Source organism: Pseudophryne corroboree, chromosome 3, assembly GCF_028390025.1.
Source record: "Pseudophryne corroboree isolate aPseCor3 chromosome 3, aPseCor3.hap2, whole genome shotgun sequence".
NCBI classification, from domain to species: domain Eukaryota; kingdom Metazoa; phylum Chordata; class Amphibia; order Anura; family Myobatrachidae; genus Pseudophryne; species Pseudophryne corroboree.
The window spans coordinates 532184614-532194418 of record NC_086446.1 but is presented as its reverse complement, the minus strand read 5'-3'; the positions used below and the strand labels follow the sequence as shown (position 1 = coordinate 532194418).

General features: G+C 38.9%; 1 long non-coding RNA gene across 1 annotated transcript in view; it reads left to right on the top strand.

Annotated features, from left to right (window-relative positions):
- The first annotated feature begins 333 nt into the window (after positions 1-333).
- Positions 334-9805, top strand: part of LOC135057985 (uncharacterized) — a 38349-nt gene continuing 28877 nt past the window's right edge. The window contains exon 1 of the long non-coding RNA XR_010244509.1: positions 334-417. This is a non-coding gene — a long non-coding RNA (uncharacterized LOC135057985). The remainder of the gene's footprint in view (positions 418-9805) is intronic.

Here is a 9805-nt window from a genome sequence, read left to right as displayed (position 1 = left end):
GATGTTTCTATGTAAAAGATTAGTGAGCAAAGGTTCTCGCTGAGTGACAGTAAAACACATTTTCCCCTTTCTCATCACCTAGCAAATATTTGCCATGTACTACAATGTAAATTTGTAATATAGGAGTTACAGTATATATAGTCAGGAGAAAATCTTAGGAGCCAAGGTTGCTTAGCGTTGCCCCCGGCTGCCTGTCAGTCATCAGAAAGAAGCGTGTATTTGCTGTATTTTGTGTGTTCTGTGTATGACGTTGGTGTAAATATTATTTCAGCGCAATATTCCCAATAGATGCAATAGCAAGGATTGGGAGAGTATCTCTTTGCTTCCAAAACACAGAGAACAAAAAGCTAGTCAGGGCTGCAAACTGCAGTATACAAGGAGGCTGTGGCTGTCAGAGGAACGTCCCCTGGATCTCAGGTTTGATGCAAGTATTTACACTGACAACATATGCGCCCTGTAGGGCTCTCCAAGCCAATGCGCCAGCCTTCTAACGACAGTCAAGTGTGTGTGTCTGTGTCACAAGGGAGATTAATAAGGCTTCTCAGAAGAGGCTTTAGCTAAAACAGATACACAGAGGATCAAGGATGCATGAAAGGTTTAAAAGGGATCTATTTGCCTTTGAATGAAGGATTTCCTTGCCCTGGACACGTTGCTCTCTGCTGATGTTTTCCTATCAAGCTTGTTTTGTAAATACTGTAGCAACTTGTGACCTATACCTAGGTCCTAGTCCAATGGTAAATACACAGCCAACCCGATCACAAAAGATTAGCTTTATATCTAATTGACAGGCTTGTTTATAAACTCTATTCATGTAATATCAGAATTTCTTATCAATTTATAGCCAGTTCTAATTAATTATATGTATCCTGGATACTTTTATAGCCTGGATTTATATTATTATACAGAACCCATTAGTTTGGTTTTGCTTCTGTCAATCATACAGTAGTACATATATTACACTTGTGTTTGAGTGTCATTCTGGACTGGAGCAGTATATGACTTATAGTTGGATAGCTTTATAGTAAAAATTTGCTGTTTTGTAAATTATAGTGGCTTTAATAGACTTATTTTTTAAATTTGCTAAATGATTGATCATTATCATTCCATATATGTAATTTAGTAATAGGTAAAACATCTATGCAGTGTTTCCCAACTGCTGGACCATAGGATAGATAGCTCTCATATATATTTGACCCTTGGTCCAGCAGTTGGGAAACACAAATGAAGATAAGAAAATGAGCAGAAAAGATGCAACACTCTTTCATTAACTACTACTAAATTATAAAATACAAAGGATTGATCTCATATGGTCTAAACTTGCTAAAATCATAATATATCACACCCATGTAAAAATGGAACAGAACTAGAGTAACATCACCAGCCTACAGGCATGATTAATGGTTTCTGAACTTACAATGTATGTTTCTCATGAATACTTCAGGCATAGTCTTAGGATACAATTAACCTGGTCAATTTAAATGACAGTTAACTGTTTCAATACAATGTCAAATATGGGCAACACAGTATGTGTGTAAAGGGATTGGGTATGCATGACCGGCGGTCTCCTGACAGCGTCACATAACTACATCCAGTGTAAAGGTCCATTTGTCTACAGTAGGTTGTACTATCATAGTCAAATCATGATTAATGAGCCTTGAGAACAGCACTCTTAAACAACACCCATGTGTAAAAGGCCAAAGGACATTGGGTAAACTATTACAAACTTAATGGAACATATACAGTATGTATATATATATATATATATATATATATAAATCCTGTTAAGCATCCATTTTTCTTACAATCCCCTTGTTCAGTGTTGTCTGTGATATTTTATGAGGATAGCGGTTTGTATGTTTTAAGTACAGGTTTGCAAATCAGTTACCATTGAACTATACTACTGAGTTTCCAGAAATTTCCAGAGTAGCAGAAGGCCTTAAAATGATCTGTTTTTCTTCTTTATCTTACATCTTTCCATCTACCATCCATCTATCCACTCCAAAACAATTTCTGCTTAGAATTTGCTTTACGCATGTATATCTGTCTTGATATTCAACGACGTGCTATCTGTTGTGTTTTTCCCAGTCTCAAGAAGATTAATAAACTATTGCTAAAACTCAAATTTAGAATTGTGAATCAAATAAATGTTCTTCCATGCCACTGATAAAATAATAGCTTGGAATTTCATAATACAAGTGTACAAAGCACAGAATTATTTATAGCACATTCCTCTTTTGTCCTTGCAAACAGTCCATATCTGTGTGTGGACAAAGTAACATATCTTACCTTCACCTATTAACATATTAACTTTTCTGTAGGCAACTTATTCAATGCTAAATGATTTATTATCATGTTCATTTGCAGGGCTCTAGTAAAATTTTTCAAAGTCATCAATCCATGTATCTATACAGTATATATACATATATATATATATATATATATATATATATAATTACACACACACACACACACACACACACACACACACACACACACACACACACACTTACTTTATATATTTCAGGTGTATCTGAGAAATGTCACAGCATAACTTCATAAACATAGACTTTTTCTTGTACATGAATGTTACATGGTAGCTTTCTGCTGTTTATCCGTATATTGCTATAATAAAATTGGGAAGACTATTCACTTTGTGACATATGGGACAAGTGAATTACAATAATGTGTGGACTCATTATTTAAATCTTTTCTTATTAACTTCAATAGCAACCTGTTTTGTTGGATATATTCTGTGTACCACTTATTGTCTGATGATGACAGGCAGTTCTGAAATGTCTCCTGATTATGTGACACTCAGGGCCGGCGACAGGGGGGGTCAAAGGGGACACCTGTACTGGGCCCCAAGGATCAGAGGGGCCCCAAGTATATGTCACTTAGTGTCCAGCAGGGAAACATCATGGAGTTATTGGGGAGAGACAGACCGTGGTGTGTGTGGGGGAGGAAGGAGAGATATACATATTTATATCTCTGTATACTGTAGATAAATAAAAATAGATATACTTATTTAATAACAGTTTATTATATAGCGCAGCAAATTCCGTCGCTCTGAGGGGGCCCCAGAGATATCACTGTACCGGGCCCCAAGATGTCTGTTGCCGGCCCTGGTGACACTGGGTGGTGTTATTCTATTCTTACGTAGAGATGATACAATATATTGCACTGCAGAGCAATATGGCAATATGGCATTCATAAAATATGAATGAATGACTGAATGATTTACCTGATTTATCTACACTTACTAATTCCCCAGCCTATTTCCGCTCTTGATGACACTGACTATAGTCTCTGCTTAACATACATAATATGAGATTAACATCAGTCTGTATATATCTGCTTCTGATGGGAACTTGTGTATTTGTAATCTGTTTTGTCCACCCCATAAAGCAATTGGTAAGTACAGTAGACATTATAGGCCAAAGGGGTAGACTTAGTAAACATTCTGAGGGTGCGTACACACTATGCAATATCGCATATGATCCGGCTGATATCCATTGGTTCGTTGCGATATTGTATAGTGTTTACTATCGATACAGGATACGATGCTCCCACGAGTTGTATCCTGCATCGCACATCGGACCTGCATGCAGGTCCGACATGCGATATTGCTTATGAGGGCAATGCTGAGAAATGAAGCATGGCCCACTCCTCCCCCGTCGCAGCCGACATCGGCAAGTGTGTTTGCACTTGCCAGTGGGGGTAATTCAGAGTTGATCGCAGCAGCAAATTTGTTAGCAGTTGGGCAAAACAATGTGCACTGCAGGTGTGGCAGATATAACATTTGCAGAGAGAGTTAGATTTGGGTGGGGTACTTTGTTTCTGTGCAGGGTAAATACTGGCTGCTTTATTTTTACACTGCAATTTAGATTTCAGTTTGAACACGCCCCACCCAAATCTAACTCTCTCTGCACATGTTATATCTGCCCCCCCCCCCCCTGCAGTGCACATGGTTTTTCCCAACTGCTAACAAATTTGGTGCTGCGATCAACTCTGAATTAGGCCCAATGTCGGGGGCACCATCGCAGGCTATGTCGCATCACGCGAACATCGTTCTGATGTGTACACAGCCTAAAACTGACAAGTGCCCTTAGCAACCATCTATCATTTTCTAGAATCCTAACATCTGATTGGTTACCTTGGACAGCACCTCCACTCTTCATTTTTAGAAGTGTTAGTAAATCTATCCATAAATGTTAATAGGCTCATAGAGTTCTTTATAGGACTCTACAGGTCATTTTCAGACACAAGTTACCATTAAACTTGTTATTTTGAACCACAGGTATACAACACTGTGCACATACAAAGTAAACCATAGCAACAATCAGCAATCAGGTTTGCTTAATTTAGTGCAAATTACGCAATAAACTCAAATATTTACTATATACTATTGTACATGTGTGGGTTTTTTTGTTTTGTTTTTACGACAGCCAACAACAATATTATTGTTAGAAAGTTGATGCTCTGTAACTTCTCAGTAAATATTTCTCCCTAATTAAAGCCCATTATTTACATGTGAATATGTGAAATTTAGTATTATAGCAACATACAGTACCTTGCAGTTGCATAGTGTGAACACTATCTCCAATTACCATAGGAATCAATGATCTTTACTGACCACTTGTGATTTCATGCACTTTTGTCACACAACAGAAAGAGGATCACAAAATTGTAATGTAGTAGTGCAAACTAAAGCATGATTTCAGAATAATGTCACACTCTATTTCCTTAGGTGCCTTGCAGTTCTTGCATCCAAGGTAGTGATGTTTCTCCAGTAGACAGTGTACTTGATAAGATGTATTGAACAAGATTTAAAACCGAATATTTATCGTGTTAGTCATGTTCATTTCAGGAGCCAGAAATATTTCAGAAACATGCGGTTTTCATGTATAATATTAGTATTATTACTCATGCAGTGCCTATGTTTTCTCCTATGTGACCAATATGCTACAATTAGCAGTAATTGCACTACAGTAATTGTAAAGCACTGACATGTTATGCAGCACAGAAATATAATTAAATGATACATTCAAATCTGGTAAAGGGACTGTGAGAGCTTACAATGTACAATAAACAGAAGATAAGAAAGACACAAGGTTTATAAAACAAGGTAGTAAGTAAGTTACTTTGTCATGGACAGAAACTATAGATAATAAAAGTTGTGTGTATGCATTGTTATAACAGAATTGGGACAATGTTAGTAAATAAATCTAAGCATCAATCTATATCTTATATATTTCTAAACTCTGATTGACGGTACTAGTTTTCAAAATTTACAGTTACAATGCGTCTTAGTGTGTCTGTATGATTTCTATAATATTACTATAGAAGAATAGAATATAAAAAAGACAACATACTGTAGGATTAATGGAGGCAAATATTACAAATAAAACTTTCATGTGTTGTTTCTAATAATGGTTTGGTCCTGGGGATAACATTGTCAATCACATGGTCTGGGATGAGGAAAAATGAATAACCCGAATGCATGTTTCAGATATATTATTTTATGCACTGGATTTTTATTTTTTGCAGGTTGAGTCTCCCATATCCGAAGATCTGATATTCCGAAATCCAATATTTTTTGAGCATGACTGAGATAGTGACGTCTTTGGGGGTAATTCCAAGTTGATTGCAGCAGGATTTTTGATAGCAATTGGGCAAAGCCATGTGCACTGCAGGGGAGGCAGATATAACATGTGCAGAGAGAGTTAGATTTGGGTGGGGTGTGTTTAATCCGCAATCTAATTTGCAGTGTAAAAATAAAGCAGCCAGTATTTACCCTGCACAGAAATAAAATAACCCACCCAAATCTAACTCTCTCTGCACATGTTATATCTGCCTCCCCTGCAGTGCACATGGTTTTGCCCAATTGCTATCAAAAATCCTGCTGCGATCAACTTGGAATTACCCCCTTTGCTCTTTGAAGTTTCAATGTACAGGTAGTAATGGAGGAAAGAAAAGTACTCTATTGCCGGGGGCTCAAACCCACTATTAAGTATAAAACTTAGCTTTTAATAAATGTCAAATAAGATAAACATCTGTGTGCAACACCATTTTACTATGTTTATTATGTCTTTGCATTTATCTGTGTGTAATTTTTATTTGTCTGTTTTGTAGGGAAGTTATACACCCTTTCTTATTTGACACTATTTATTAAAAGCTAAGTTTTAATCTTAATAGTGGGTTTGTGCCCCCGGCAAGAGAGTACATTTCTTTTCTCCATTACTACCTATACTCAAACTTTACTAGTAGGGGAGCACCTCCATGTTACAGAATTATTATTCCTTGATTAGGATCTATTTATCCTTATTCAGAGCTACCTACTACACATTTTCTTTCTTCTACACTTTGTTATTGAACCAGTGCTCAAGTCCCTATCCTCCCTCCCTTTACCCTGCACACTAAACATGTTTCAATGTACACAAACTTTGTTTCATGCAAAGAGTGGTGGGGGTCACAACAGAACAGAGGTGGCAGGTCGGATAGAGTGGAGGTCCAATAAACTAGGATATTATAAATGAACAGCACATTTTTTTCCCAGTATATGATGTTTAAATAATTAAGAGAACTTGTTATTCTTTATATCTAAATAAAGGTAACAATTACTACTGATAGCCCTGCTGATAAACTGTAAAGGAGGTGGGATTTTAAATAGCTTAAGGCTAGACTTTTGCTTTGGTCTCCTGTAGTGTGTAGGTGGTTTTAACAAAAGGCACACAAGGCTTGTGCCTAGGGGCAACAAAGATTAAGAAGTGGTTATTTCTGCACAATGCATATAGTAAGGTTTTTATGTCTCAACTACAAAAGATGAATTTAGGGCTTGAGGACAAAATAAAATCAACTTAGTGTTTGACTAGTGTGAGGAATTATTTAGGTAGTTGAGGCTTAGGTTAGGAAAACATTTTTTTTAAATTTATATAGCACATAAACTTTTACACAGAGATATACAGTATACAGAAGCTCCTAATGAAGTATACTGTCTAGTTTTGAATGCCCTTGGATACAGGGAGGTGAAATGAGTTGTCAGGTTTACAAGGAGCTGACAACAGGATTTCAACTTGTAAGATTATAGTTTAATTGTTATACAGTCTGTGTTCTTAGTACATATCCCTATTGTTTATCTAAAGATTAGTTCTGTAGAGCAGGATAATGGGGTCTATTTACTAAGCATTGGAGAGAGATAAAGTGGAGAGATACATATAGGTAGATGTATTAACTGTTGTTATGGTATCTGCGCACAATATGTGCGCTGATAACACATCTCCCCAATGTATAAAAGAGGAGTGTGTGGCAAATTATAAGGACGCTACGCGCTTATCATTATCAGCACTGCTATCTTTAAGACAGCGTGCCAATGTGCCGTCCAATGTATGAATGGTTAGTGGCTCTGACTGTTCCAACAACTGCAGCTATCGATTTCAACAGCTACAACTGTCATTGCCTGGCATGTAGCACCAAGGCCGGATTAAGCTCTCAGGGGGCCCAGGGCACCAAAGATGGGGGAGGGGCCCCTACTAGCAACCCCCCCCCCCCTCCACCGCAACAAGGCCAGTCACCGGCAACAGGAGCTGCAGCGGGGTGGAGAAAAGACTCCCGGCTGCCGGGGAGGAAGGATTCCACTCTGCCAGCGGGTGTGTGATGTCCACATGCACTGTGCGTGCGGCTGCCTCCCCCCTCCTCTCGGGCAGCACGGATCAGGGACTGATCCAGGCAGCAATCCCCAGCCTCTGCCATTGCCAGGAGAGCTGATGCTGGTGGCGGAGGCTGTAGAGCAGCACCAGAGCGGAGCAGAGCAGCTCCGTCTGGGGGGGCCCTTATAACAGGGGGGCCCAGGGTACTGACCCCCTGCCCCGCCCCTTAATACGGCTATCCACAGCACTGTCCCTGCCTGTTGGCTCTGCCAGCTAGAGCTTGTGCTTAACAAAATCAATAAAGTTTTTGTTTTCAAGAAGCCCCGGGTGCCGGTGAGGGATTAATTACCGGCGCAAACTCCATGCAGCGCCGGTCCGAGAAAGCAGCTACAACTGACAGAGGGAGAGTGCACTTGACCAAAGATGTGTTAACACTCTCCCCTTCAGCAAATCTCCTGTTAATACATGCCGCCCGTATTTGGACTTGCTTCACCACACTAAATAAGTGAAGCAGGTCTAGTCAATTCAAGGGAAAAACACCAACTTTCATTCATCTCCCCAATAGTATCAGTCAATCAGCTCCTGCCATGTAAGAGTGTTTGCAAAATACAGAAGCTGGTTGACTGGTACTTTTTATCTCTCTCCAAGGCTTTGTAAATAGACCCCAACAGAGCCCTATAAAGACAGAGAATAAAGAATACAAAGTTAGTTTTAAAACTCATATTATGGTACATATTAAGCATAATGCAATAGGATGTCTGATCTCACTTTGTTTTCTTACAGACAGGCACAAATCTCACTTGTTTTCATAATAACTATCAGTATATTTACTATTGGTTGACTGCACCATGTTGATATATAAACCTTTTCAAGTGTATTATGCTTCATCACTAGACTTCTCTGACTTATTATGATTAATATACATGGGTATTTTTGCTGCATACCGGAAAGCCTGTAAGTACATTCAGTAACAGATGACAGAGAGAGAAGTAGGGCATACACTGTCTCCTCTTCTTCCTAACTTACTGACTGTTCAGCAATCACCTATATATCTTGCAGGGTTTGGGTTATGCTTAGATTGACTCATATGTAATTGATGACACAAATGCTTGAACCTTGCAGTCATAACTATCTAATAATCATTAAAAGATGCAGATAACAAGATGTCAAATTGTGTTAACCTAGGAGTGCAACCAGGGTAAAAGCTATTCACTATGGCCTGTGAAGGGGTTATCACAGCTAATTATATTCTCCCTTTAGTGGGAGATGTACTAAGCAGTGAAAAAAGTGGAGAAGTGAGCCAGTGGAGAATTTGCCCATGGCAACCAATCAGCTGCTCTGTATACTTTTATAGTATGCAAATTATAAATGTTAAGTCAATGCTGATTGGTTGCCATGGGCAACTTCTCCACTTTTATCACTGCTTAGTACATCTCCCTCTGCAGGTGTCTTCACTCTGTCTTGTCAATGGCAAGAAACATTGAATTTGTCCAATTCTGCCCTCCCAGTTTTGTCAAATGACTCCTTCCGACAGTGTGATGAACTGACCAGATCCCTATGTTACTGATATTTCTGCTTGCTACTTTTAGAACAAACTCTGGAAAAAAGAGAACTCTGGAGTAAGAAAAGGGAAGGATGCTATTTTATTTTGCTCTTTGTAATATGTCATTTATATATACACACTGCTGATACCATCATGTCTGGTGTAACATGACAAGGTGGTAAGTGCAGCAGGAACACAATACTCTTACCACGAGCCCCATCTAAGCCCTATTTTTTTTTCTAGCTGATCCACCCTCCAAGCCCTCCGTTCTGCAATGGATCAAACATTGGGTTAAGAAGGATGGCACATGCACCGACTGCAGGGATGTTGGCCCTGGATGTCAGGCATCTGAATAAGTAATAGGGATAGTCAGCAGCATCAAATTGTTTCATTTTGCCACCATTATTACATCCCTAACCATGGCATGTAAGCATCATTTATAAACCATTCAATGGTTTGAGCCATTGATTGTACACGCACACGCCTGTGCAAATGAGAGAGCTAGCATGTGCATGGGCAGAGGAGGTTTGCAGCTGATTATGTGTTTCTGCTTGTGGTATATGACTAGGTTGGCCAATCCCGGGCCATTTTTTAAATCCCGACGATCCCGATCCTG